We start from the raw sequence: 13,911 nt of genomic DNA on the forward strand, positions 1-13,911 counted from the left end.
GTGTCTGAAATCTACTGGGGAGGCATGCAGATTTAATTGATAGCTTTGCAGAAAATTTCCCTGAAGTCAAAGGAATGAGACCCTTTGGTTAGCTCTAGATGTCTGAAATAAAAAACAAAAACACATACCCATAGCCCTCTGAAAACTGAAGATTCATAGTCCAGTTTCATTTTGAAAGGGTTTGGATTTGGGACACTAAAAACTGAAGTGGTTTTCAAGCCATTATCTGTGCAAAATTAAATAACTGGTTTATGACAGATTTTAATTTGAACCTTTCTTTATTGTTCAGTAGGACCTAGTAACTACTGACCTATAAGAATTTTCTTTGTTATCTTTGTTTGTTTCACTGTGAAGTTTACATCATTCTGTGTTTTCTGTAGTTTAAAAAACTTGATCATAATTATAAATACAGGAATCTTCAGGAAGGTATTTCTGAAGAAATACAAGGATATAAGGGCCTAAAAAGAAAATCTTTTACTAGATTTGTGTCTCATAGGCCTCTCTCAATATGGTCTTTAAAACCTGAAATAACTTTATATAAATATGTCTGCAGAAGATCCAAGCAGAAGCACAACTGTTTGCAAAAGTTGAGGAAAAACATTTAAGTCTACTTGGCATCATTTCAGTTCTTTACAAATCTATTACATGAAAAAAATCTTAGCTCCAGGGAGCCAAGCTATTGTACCTGAACTGGAAGGTCTGACCCAGATATGGATTGCACCTATTATGTAGAGACCATCAATTGACAAACATTTGAAAGTGTTCCGAGAACCAACAGGAATAATATAAAAAAAAAATCCATTGGCACAAAAACATATCATAAAACACCTGAGGTACAACAAAGAAGCTAGTGCTTGTTCATTGTGAGCAGACATTTTCAAGTGTTTCGCAGTTTTTGCTTTGTTTTGTAACAAGTTTAGTGGAATTTAAAAAAACCTCAAAAACCACCTGGCTTTCGGAAAAATGTTTCTTTTAAAGAAAACCTAAAAAGTTACGCAATGATTCTGGGCATGTGATCTGGGAACTTGGAGTATCCACAGCACTCATCAGAATTTGGGGGAGAGGAACAGGATTTCTTTATTCTTTTTAAGTTGTGATTCAGCTTGAGTGGGTTTCAGAAAACAGTGCCCAGTGAAACCAGATCTACAGGAAAATTGGACAGAGTGTCAAGGAGATCTTGGAGATGTGGGCTAAGGAGGAAGAACAAATGTCTTCTTCTTTGACAATCAGATTTGGAAAATGGAGTTCAATCTGCAAGTGAAGTTGGTTGATACATGCGTAAACGAGAAGCTCACATCATTATCAGAAACCACATGCTCTGATCCCTGTGCCAGAACAAACCAGGTGATCTGCCTCATACATGGACCTATTGTTAGCTGCATGCCTTGTGACTACTTTGAACTTTGTGCAACAATCAGCTGGGGTCATACTAAAATGAAATATTCTTCTTCATTTCTTTCAATTCAGGGTGGAGCTAAATGAATCAGAGGAGTTTTTCCATTGATTTCTGTAGGGTTGTGTTTAACATCTTCTAAAATACCCCAGATTTTTTTTTTTTTTAATTTTTTTTTTTTTTGGTGGTCTATAAAGCAACTTAAGGTAAAAATACCCCTTTTTGATGATACTAGAGCCATTCTTAAAAATAATAGAAGAAAATGAAATTTCAGTAAAAAAATACCGCTGAATTTTCTCCTGTGTAGCATCCTTGACTGCAGTCTAGAGCAGAGCAAGAGCTGTGGGCTTTCTATGTGAGTGCAATATCAAGCACTACAAATGTTCAGCTTAGAACTGTCAAGCCACACATAAAATATTGATACGTCACATTGGCAGGGTTAATACAGTGTTATTTTAATTGCAAACACACTGTGGGTGATTAGTCAAACTTGGTGCGTCTTGAATTCTAAGATGAAAATGCCTTCTGGCTGGACCTCCTATGCAATTAGCACTATGACCCTCATGTGCTCTTCTCTGTTATTAATATGATTGGTCTAATATGAGTATTAGACATCATTCATTAACCTGTTGTGAACCATCTTAAAAACCATCTCTGAATAATAGACTACATTCCTTTTTCTAAATCCATTTACTAGTAAGGAAAGTGAAAAGGATGAAGATGAGCTTTCTCCGTTACATTGACTGGTATAGTGTTAAGCAATACGTACTGTATGAAATTACGAAAGAGCAAATTAAATAACAGCGCATATCTGGCTTATTAGTAATGGATGATCAGGTGCTCATTATGTTGAATTCCCATCCTGTTCAGAAGATGAATGCACATGCCAGAACAGAAATATGTTAACTGACCCTGTCTAAATGTAAACTAATGCACATCTGGAAGTTCCAGCTCACTTTATGCTGGATTTCTCTCTTTCTTTATTCTTTTTTCTTTTTTTCTCTTCTCATCTTCCTTTCCTTTCCTTTCCTTTCCTTTCCTTTCCTTTCCTTTCCTTTCCTTTCCTTTCCTTTCCTTTCCTTTCCTTTCCTTTCCTTTCCTTTCCTTTCCTTTCCTTTCCTTTCCTTTCCTTTCCTTTCCTTTCCTTTCCTTTCCTTTCCTTTCCTTTCCTTTCCTTTCCTTTCCTTTCCTTTCCTCTTTTACTTCTTATTAAAAGTGCATTTGCCTACACACTTATTAAAAAATTATTATGAAGAATTGTAATTAAATAGTTAATTGCTAAAAAATAGTTATTAAAAAATTGAAGATTACTATTAGCAGTAAGTTAATAAAAGAAAAGAAAGGGTGAGTATTTTGGAAGGGAAGTGCTCTCTTCTGTTGGGACGGGTATTCAGTTAAGATAAATCAAGTACTCCACTGGCTTCAATGGAGTTTTATTTTTTACATCTGCTGAGGAAAAAAGCCCAGTAAAAGAATATTATCTACAATAAACAAGACTGGATTGCTGACAGGAACTGACTATAGATTAGAAAAGTTTCCTGGATCACTATTTTGCCTAATAGCGCTCTGAACTGAGTATTGCTGTTTTGTTCCTATGTGAAAGCTTGGTCACTTCAAATTTTTACCCATCTCATATGCCTGATCCTGTCACTGTTCCTGGCTTACGATGTGTGAGGCACCCCTTCTCTGGTCTGAAGAAAAGGTCACACCAGTGGCGAGATGCCTGCCCAGGAAGGGTGTTGAGATTTACTTTATCTAATGGGTAAGGCAAGCCCCATCACGGACGACAGGATTTAAAGCACTGCAAGAGGCAGAGAGGAGGTAAGACGAAGGATGTTCGCTGGGCTCTGCACTTCATTAGGAAGCACACACTCCCAGTTTTGTAAAACTCCATGTGCTCCCTTCTACTTGATGAGCAAGGAGTCAGCTCTACTCTCTCTGCTTGTGTGGGCAAAACTAGGGCCTGGGGCCTGGAATACTGCCCTGCAAATGTGTGAGGTGTAGGCACGACAGCAGCAGCAGGATTCTCTTAGAGATCCAGCTCATACTGCCTGAGACTTGGCAGGACGTACAAGTAAAATAATTTTCTGTAAAGAAGAAGTCAGTGTCCGTGTTTCATACCCTTTATTGGAGTAGGATTCTAAGGGTGAGTCGCCACTGACACAGGACTGAATTTTATATGTTTATAATGGGGTTAAGCCTTCCTCAGTGAGTGTATAATTATTCTAGGTATTCCTATTGGAAAGGATAAGAGGCAGAAGATTTGCTGATTTTCCTCTCTGATGTCTAGCATGCTATTTCATTAAGGTATCATCTTTTAAATCAAACTCCTGAATTACTTGATAAATAGTAGTTCAGTGATTGCTTTTGACAAGTGGGCATGAAATACTTGTTAAAGAACTGTGTGTTGCTGTCAAATGAGTATTGTGCTGTTTTCACAGAGATTTCCAGGGCCTTTTAGAAAGTCATACCTAATGCTTAAATTAAACATTGAATCATATGACTTCAGCAGAAGGCAGCTACTAATAACACAATTCTTACTGATCTGCTAACAACCTGGAGATCAGTTCAATTGTTAGGAATTCTAGCAATACCAAAATTACCACTGTGTTGAATTATTAATGGTTTGTATCAAAGAATGAACTTAAATTGCTTTGGTCTTGTGTAAAAATTCCTCTGATCTTTGGCGATCATTATTTATTTACAGCTCCCATACGTTCTCCTCTTTCACAAAGAAATAGGGTTTCTTAAGTATGGCCAGGAGGCACTGAATTTTCATATGTAGTACTGTCTCTCAGTTAGAAAGACAGGGAAGAACTGCTGGCTTGAAGCTTCAGCAGCCAGCTTTTCCGTGTGAAAGGCAGGTTATCTAAACATTTTCTTCCCCTGAGAGAGATATTCATAATATTTATTCTAAAATACAAATATTAGAGCTCTTTGCTACATGTGAATTATCCTTAGGTATAGTAAATACGGTTCAGGTTAAAATAAAATCAGGGCATAGCAACAGCTAGTGTTTACATTTATAAAAAGTACATGCGGAGATTATTGCAGGAAAATGTTCCAGAATTTATTAAAAACCCCCTTTTTAGTTGGATAAAGAGAATTTTAACATTTAGACTTGAACCCAAGTTGGCTGTAACTGTAAAATGTGGCTTCCATAGAGTATCTCTCTGTTTAATGTGAACATTTTCCCCTAAGTTGGTTCATTTTGCAGAAGGCAGATTAATACCAAATGTCCTGATTTATAAATTGCACGGGACTGGATATTTAATTTTTTTTCTTTAAATTCAGCTTCGATCTATCAACTAACGTCTTGACAATCCTTTAGAGTCAAAGAGAGATAGGATCACCCATTTATCACTATTACTTGTCTGTGTCAGACATATAATTACTTGAAGCATCTGGTCAGATCCAATGAAAACGGAACAGAGAAATAAAGAACGTATTTGAGCTACCATTGCAGTTTTTACTTAAAACTGCAACACAATTTCAAATGGTGCATGGTACTGCTTTAAAAAGAAAAGTATATAGAAGAAACCCCTAGTTTTTTGTTTTTGAAAATAATTGATCCCATTTGTTCTTTGAACTGATGTTCCTCTGCTGATAATCTGTTAACGTTCACAACATATATGTGGAATTGATTTTCTTCAGAAACAGGATATAGTAAATGTTCCAAGGAAATGCCTTTCAAATTTTCATACATCAGTTCTCAGTTCTGGCAGCTTTTATTTAAAATTGCTTCTACATAAGCAAATTAAAGGAATATGATTTTTAATTGCTGTTCCTTTCACTCTCTAGAGATCAAACTAGCTGAGAGTGGACTATAAATCCTCAAAATGTGCTTACTAGTTTTGTAAGGTTTAACTGAAGATGGGCTCAGATTGTTGATAGGGTTTGATGGTTCCAGCACCATGAAAGGGAGAAGCATTAGGAGGCTCACCAGCTCGTTAGTGTATGTCGCTATCAAACCAGGGCAATATAAAACAGCATCAGAGTCGTCCTTTTCCTAAAATGCTCATTCCCATATTAAAGTTCTACTTTCCCTCTATGGTAGATACTCCTACTGAGTTCCACACTCATACAGGAGGGCTGGTCTTAATTACAATCTCTATAGCAATGTCCCTGGCCTGCTTATTTTCACTCTATAATACTCTTTGGGAATAGAGTAATTTTGGGAATCAAATAAAAACACACTGTTTGCTCTCTCTGAAGCAATCTTGCTTATGATAAGTCAGCTCTGAAAGGGTTCACCTGGTTCTTGGAGCAGAAATCCACTTCTCCAAATATATGTTCCACTGAATCACCAAATCCTGGCACAGACATACAGGAAAGGCACATCATTAACAGCAAAAGGCATTGCCTGCTGATAACTCCAGATAACCCATAGCACACATCTCTATAACCTACTCTCACAGTGAAGTTCTTTCCAAAATGTTCAGTGCTAACCCAGAGTTATCACAACTGAAATGGCAGCAATTAAATTTCCATTGCAAAGAAAATATGAACAAAGCTGAACACTCTTGTAAAAAACCACACCGTTCAGATGGGGAAAGCAGCTTTGAATAGCTGAGAACTCTGTCAAATCAACATCAGTTCTCATCAGACCACTCCAAGGTACTTCTCTTTGCAATAACATAATGCATTTCAATTTCTGCCACTATCATTTTTCCATGCTTAGACAAACAATGCTACATGATTACTTTATATCTCTAAAGACAGTGATTTTTCCCTCAAACTGTCCCAAATAAAATCTAGCAACATTAAATGTATATAATAGCAAAATTAAAACAGAGTACTAAACAGAAAGAAAACAGCAAGGAAAGATGTAGGGAGATTACATCTAAAAACATCCCCCCTAAGTTAAAGAGTTCAGAATGTTAAGAGTGAAAACTCAAGGTTAGAATGAAAGCACTTTTGAAATGTTATCTGCAATGGTTATTACTCTGTCCTACAATTCTCAGTCGCAAACTCACTTATACAATTCCCTATATTAAAGTTGACTTATATATATGTATATATATTTAAATCATTTTGTTCATATATGCAAGAAGTAAAAAGATTTTTTTTTTAAATCCTTACAGGAATATGACCTTCATGAAGGTAATTCCCTCAGATGCTGAAAGAAAATAGAACACCTCTTTCTATTTATTAAAATATTCAGTTAAGTTCAGGGAATTTTTTCCTTTGTTCCCAAGAAATACAATTTTTAATATATGCTGTTATATGATTCCATGCAAAGAAGCATATTTTATTTTACAATATGCAAATATGCTGCATTTATCAAAAGCAATCCTCATCAAGTTTTCTTTCTATTGGGAAAATTAAAACACATATTTTGTGGCTAACTGCGCAATATTATTGCATCTAATATGATTTTAGCGGAGGGAAACCAGTAAATACAAGTTTAGTTGAAAGATTTTGAAAAATGACCCCTCTCATATTTAGCACAACACTTTGTCTAACAATCAAGGAAAGTATTCTGTTTAACTGAGAATGAAATCCAAGGTTCTCTGTCCCTTCAATTAGAATAACCTGGCTCACAGTTTTTATTTAAACAGCCCATACATTTGAGGTATTGGATCTGTTTCAAAGATGATGAAATAAATATTAGATCTCTGGAAGTCAGTACAACACAAAACCCCCCACTAATTGGCATTATAGGAAAAGTAATCATGATGCAACTCTCCACTCACACAAAAAATTTTATAATCTTTTACAGTTTATCAGACATCACTTGTACAATCAATCTCTTGTGGGATGCTTTGCACTTGGATAGTGGTGAATTGTAGTGGACTGTCATTTCTATTTGAAGTAAAAATTATTGTCTTTTCTGAACCTCTGAGATAATTTTTTTGTTGTTTTTTATATGCATATACCGGTATTTGACTATAAAATAATGTGTTCACATTGGCATACAAGAGATTATGTGAAGTTAGTCAATTACCCATGATAGGAAAGGGACTAGCATGCAGATTATGGTGAGGAAATACTTTTAATATTAAATCTCAGTTCTGTGAGCCAGCCATCTTAATTTCTGCCAATCTGAGAAAAAATATTTCAAAACTGGTTCCTAATATGTGTTTCAGTCTGACCTCAATTATGACCAATTTATACCACAATATTTATATACAATTTTATAAAATTGTTTTCACACAATTTATGGGGGAAAACTTTGCACTACAGCTTTTTTAAGCTTACCCTTTGAGGATATCCTTTAAGATTATCTTTGCATCATGATGTATTTGCCATCACCATATTACTGCCATCCCATTTTGCTGAAATCAGAACAGTTACAAGTAGAGTCTTGCATTCTTAGACTTTTTCTCTAGAGTGTAGGAACTGAGAGCTGTTTTATTAATTTTCCTTAAACTGGCCCAAGTAGATTACAATCAGCATTAAAGTTTTTTCACTTTGGAAAATTAACAAACAAAATTTCCAATTTTTTTATTTATAGATTAAGAACACATCAAGCCGTGTCCTGGAAGCTCACCAAACACAAAGAAGCCTTATTTTCCCCCCAGATGCCTTTTCTCCAGTGGATTTTTTGTGCTTTAGTTTGTAAGTGTACAGGAGTGCACTTGGACATCATCAAGTAGAGATTCGGTAGTCATTGATTATTACTGATATGTAATAATCTCAATACAAATGACTTCTGCATTAGAAGACTCACAACTGTCAGAATTACAGGAATGGATGTTTTCAAAGTCTGCTGAATATGGTCTTATGAACTTTTCCTGCTATTGTAATTTCTGTGGAAACTTTTATTCATCCATTAAATTAAATGAGCAGGAAGGAAGTTCAAAATACCAGTCTATACCAGTACTTGTTACATTAATCAGAAATTCCAGGAACCAAAACAAAACGATAAAAACAACCTAACCAAAAAAAAAAAAAAAAAAAAAAATCCAAGCTTTTGATCATTCTTCAGCCATCCCTCTTGGGACTTGGCTTTACCAACACATCTCTCCAGTAGTTACACTGGAAGGCAATATAGCATTACATTTATGATGACAAAGTAAATTATTCAATAAAGAAATTCAGGTTTCAGTAATGCCTTTTTCCCTCCTAAATTTATGTAGCAGTGTATATTTGCACATTGTTATTTATCTGTCTAGTGAGTTTTTTAGTATATGAGGGCCTCCTAATGAGTAAACAACCAAAATCACACTAGGGTGATGGTATATCTTTCCTTCTACTTAACAGTTGATTTAATCTCTTCTTTTCCTTCTTCCTGCATCTACCCAACAATTCTTTCTTTCCACTCTCTTTCTAAATAAATTCACTTATACATTCTTCTTACCCCCTTATTCTTAATTTTAGTTACTTTCCAGGGAACTGTAAAACAGAAACTGGAAATAGCATTTTTCTTTAATTTTAAAACCGGTCATATTCATGATGGTATAAATTTCCTATGCCAGTAGGCTTCTAATACTTGTTGCTGCCCTCTTCACAAATTAGACTTCTGCACTTTACTAAAATATATGAAAACTCAACTGTTCAAATGGAAACCAGAATCTAAAGGTCACAGCATCCAAAAATGGAGAAGAATCACTCTAAAACAAATGACTTGTCTCTTTTTTAGCAAGGTTTAAAACAATAATGCAAAGATTTGTGAATTTAATTGAGAAAAATAACAATCAAGTATTTTCTTTATTTTGTTATTATTTTATTTCAGAAAAAAAAAAATCTTTCTTTTACCTCTGCCTAAATTCCAAGCTTCTGGTCCCTGTTTTTTATTTAACCTCCTAGGAGAAAGGGAGTGATGAAATCTCCTTTTTCTTACCTGTTTCTCATTAGTAAATAGAGATACTTAAAATAAAATGTAAAAGAAATAAAATTTCATCTGAAACTTATAACTTAAAATATGGCATAAATTTTATTTGGAAATCAAAGAATGACTAATCTTACTTCTTGTGATTTATTTTTAATAAATTTCAGCTTTTTTTCCCATTTTCTCCACTGAATAAAGAAACATTACATTGCAGAAAAGAGCCTTAAAGGTCTTCTGGGTTCAAAAATGGCTTATTGATGAGTCTTATAGTGCAAGATAATAAACTTTTCTTTATTTCAGTTCTTACCAGGTTATAAAGCAGACAGATGTATTCTTATTGAGAGTTGATAACTAAAAGCATTTTGGTTTCTTGACTCTCAAAATAATCTGAAGCCACAAAAATGTTATTTTAAAAATCGTATCTTGTTTTTCAATGTGGTTGTCATTGGACATAGAATGTACTAATCCAGGTTGAAGTTCATCCTCCAAAAAATTGATTAGTTGAAGTAAACAGTCCAAAGTTATGTAATTTCATTTGCTATAACTAACATGCAGAATTGTAACTTGCCCTTGTTTCTGTACAAGACATGAAAGAATTTTCTGCCTTTTTGGGTGTCCAGTAATATATGTAATCTATGTATTCAATTTCTGACTTTTTTTTTTTTTTCTAATCACCTCTTGTTTCCAAAGATCAGATGTTCCTTTTATGACCTTAAGATCTTGAGGAAATATTCAGAAGAAAGGAATTCCCTTCTTTCTCTTGTTTTTCTGTTTCAATATTTTAGAAAAAAAGAAACAAAACATAGTCATGCTGTTACTCTTTATTAAGTAATTCCTTAACCTACAAAGAGACAAGAAATTCACTGGTTTAAAATAGTCTGAGTCTCTGCATAAACCAACTGGAACCATTAGAAAATCCAACCAGCTGAGTAGCTCAGGAAGCAGAACTTGTAGGAAAATCTTTTTATATTAATTATTTGTTCCATATTATATATTATCTAACAAAAATTTCATTCCATCTATCACATTGTTCTAAACTATGAAGAATTCAAAAGGTTTACAGCCCAAGAAACACACCTTTAATTCTGAAGCTTCTATTGTTTTCATTTTCCATTTGGAATGAATTCCCATCTCAAAATATGTTATTGACTCAAAAGGAACGCTCACAATGTTAAATGGCATATAAGAAAAAAAGCGAATGTGAGGGTGCAGAGAGAAGGGAGATATTTATTTGTTTTTGTAGTGCTAGGTGTGAATGCTCAGTTCTGTCTTGCTTCTTCTACAACTCAAAAAGAGCAAAAAGAACATTTACAGTGTAAAAAGCATTAGTGACAATACCACTAAATAATCAACTATATGCTTTTGGACACTTTTTATGACAGCACCATACTAACACTCTTATCAGGGAATGGCCTAGCTGGCTGTTAACTTTTTAAAATTTCTTGAGATTTATTTTTCTAGCCTTAATTTTATTCTGATACAAGCTTTTGAACACCACCTTAGTTTAAAATTCAAGTATATGCTATTGAGTCACAAAGAAATAAGACATAAACGCACAGGATGAATCTCAGTGTAAAATAGTTTTTCAGCTTATCCAAAAGACTTCCTCACTGACATGTCCCTGGGCTGTGGTGAAGCAGATACCTGACACAGTTTGAGCTTTTTAAACATTTTTTTATGATGTTGCTGTTAATGTAGACACTCTCCTGATTCATTGGCAGCATTGCTTGTGATGGAGAGTGTAATTCCTGCACTGTTAGGTTTTGGGAAACTTCCATTTACCTCAGCAGAGCAGTACGGAACATCGATGCAGCTACATGGTACCTGGCAGAGTTCATCTAGAAGGTCTGGAGGAAAATCACTACTTGGAATCATATTTTCTTATCTACCAATATGTAGCAAAAGACCAGCAGTTCAAACATATGCTCGTGACATAACTTACTTCAGGTAGGCAAAAAGACAAAGACATTTTAAGTACATTTTAAGTTGTTTACTCAGAAAAGATCATTCGCTTACAATAATTAGCTTTACTAGTAAGAATTCAAGAATTTCCTTTTTTAATATAAATATTTGGCTAATAGATATAAAAGGTATTTATTTTCTCTTCAGTTGGCTTTCTTTCCTAGGATTAGTATAGCATGACAGATGGCTGATGTCATCTTTACTTGGAAGAACTCAGCTGGCAATAATAGCATGGTACATTTCTGGGGATTTGCGGTACTGTATGTCATGAAGTCGTTTTCAACCAAAAAGAGTCCAAAAGGGAATTCCCAGAAGTAAATATCTGCTTATGATATCCTACTGTGTCTTGTTGATGCATCACAAACAGAAGGAAGCATAGAGTCTTTATAAAACTCCATAAATATTTACTATATTTTTGAAAATACATTGGAAATGCTACAGATTGCAAATGGTATGGGCCCCCTTGGCACTGTAACTTCGATTTTGCTGTTGAGTGAGAGTAACAAAAACTGGTGATTTATATATATCAGAATCTGTTATGTATACATTTAAAGTTCAGTGATTTTTGTCACATTTGACATTCATGTGTAATAGAGTGAAAGCATTAATATTAGTAGAATGTAGATACGCTAGTTGATTGTTTTTCATTTTGCTAATGATTGCTGTGATGAGTAGAATAATGTCAGGGTCGGAGGGTTAAAGTTAATGAGAGCTTTCCATTGCACCATTGATTAATGGTGGATACTGTAGTGAGAGATTTTCACATTCCTCCCATATAGGAACAATAAAGGTAGAAATGATGCCAATTTAAACACTTTTACTTTGACTACCTACCAAAATGTTTCTAAACCTGTCATAATGACATCTAGGCTTGACAAAAACTGTGAGAAATTCCATAAAAATACATAAATTGTATCAGATGCTTGTAGTGGTATAAATCAAAGCTTGCTTTTTAAATCCACACTTTCTCTATTTGCACTAGGTTAAACTGTAAGAGATTTTAAATTCCTCTCCTAAATTCATGTCGGAGAGTACACTTTCTAAAGGCAGAATAATAGAATATATTGTAGCATAATATATGTTTTAATATTAGAATATGATTCTTTCAATAGCTGATTTAATAATTAAAATTTAGATATGTTGACTCCAGTTGATACCTGATCCCGCTTTATCCAAGAACAGACTTTACTGACTGGATTTCAAAGATAGAGGGCTAACTTTCATAAAGCTCCAACTCTTCTTGAAGAACATAGATACAAATGCAATAAAGCAGACCAATAACCATAAGAAACTAAGCAAATATTTTTGACAATTATTTTCCACTTCAATGCTTTTTACTAGTCTGTGTCACAACAAGAAAGAGAAGAGAGACTGCAAGGTAATGAAAAAAAGCATCTTAAAAAACAAAAAGACCAATCAGCTCCAAAATCTAACCTTACTTTCAAAAGTGTCATCTTGTCAAATGAAAAATGATTTTTAAAATTTCTAGTAAGAGCTTTCCAAAAGATATACCTTTTTAGCAAAGAATGTAAGAGATAGTATATGAGAGAGTTTAATGACTTAAGACAAATGTCTCTGCTTGTCGTATTAACCTATCTTTATATACCTAAGAAATGCACAAATAAAATATGACCATGACATTTATATGAGTATTTTTATTCCTTTTCAATTTTTTATTAGGAAATAAAATTAAATGGCTGCATGTACCATGGTTAAGAGAAGTTAAATCTTGATCCATCACCTAAACATTATGGACAATGAATGATAATTGACCTGTGCTACCTATTAGTACCAACATAGGCTTTATCCATTATATGAACACATTTGAAAAAGGCTGGCCTTATAATAAAGCAGTATAAAGCTGTCATGTTCCATGGTAGCTATGTTGATGGTGCACTGAAGCGACCATCATATGCTACAACATGGAAAATAGTAGGCTGGTAGGATTTTAACGTTTTTCTTTTGTAGTACAGTGTACTTCTTTCCTAAGTATGATTAAATAATCATAAGAACTCCTCTAAGGGCTAATCTACGCTATTTCCCAGATTTTCACCTTGGGGACATATTGTCCCTTGTCACTGAAACCTCAGGGACAGAAGGGTACGCTACAGGGTGGCACAGCAGGAAGCTGAGATACTGATGAAACAGTGTTCAGTTAATGAAGGCATGGCCCATGGCTTCTGCTGGTATGCCATATGTTTGAAGAAATGCTAATGACTACAATTCAAATACCTTTTTCATCTTAACTATATGTAAATGTGTTTATAAATGCTCTCTTATAAATATACTATCACATTTTTAAAAGCTAAGTGCTAATGTTGCTTTCAACATCTATAATACACAATAATTAAAACTTTAGCAATTCTGTTTAATTATACCTTATGGGAAACTGTACAGTAATTTATAGAAATTAAGCAGAAAAACAAAGATCAACAGAAATAAAGCAGCAGTCTAAGAACTGAATAATAAATAATTTAGATCATTATTTTGCAAAAACAAGATCATTGTGAATAGACAACTTAGGGCCCGGTTCTCGAACAGCTGAAATTTGCAAGGGGAAGATCAGTTAAAAAACTCATGGCATTCTATTAAAAAACTCCTTCAGCAAGTTGAACTAATTGTGAATTTTTTGTGCAGTCAGATAATTTAACAAAACTCAAAAACTAGAACTACTGATTTAAGATCAAAAACTGAGGAGATCTTAATTGGGCCGTGGCTTTTTTCTCTTTGCTTTACCTTTGTGAAAACCCTGTAGCACTGCAGGTGATCATTAGCCACAAAT

The 13,911-nt window shown here is 34.2% G+C and overlaps 1 long non-coding RNA gene across 9 annotated transcripts in view; it reads right to left on the bottom strand.

The window, feature by feature from the left end:
• The window catches only part of LOC116444959, a 131,047-nt gene that overhangs the window by 37,112 nt on the left and 80,024 nt on the right, over positions 1 to 13,911 (bottom strand). Inside the window, exon 11 of one of the 9 annotated variants that reach the window (XR_004240601.1) lies at positions 5,648 to 5,706. The exons of the other annotated variants lie outside the window; for them this stretch is intronic. This is a non-coding gene — a long non-coding RNA (uncharacterized LOC116444959). The remainder of the gene's footprint in view (positions 1 to 5,647; positions 5,707 to 13,911) is intronic. 9 annotated transcript variants of the gene reach the window in all.

Source organism: Corvus moneduloides, chromosome 1, assembly GCF_009650955.1.
Source record: "Corvus moneduloides isolate bCorMon1 chromosome 1, bCorMon1.pri, whole genome shotgun sequence".
Taxonomy (NCBI): Eukaryota; Metazoa; Chordata; class Aves; order Passeriformes; family Corvidae; genus Corvus; species Corvus moneduloides.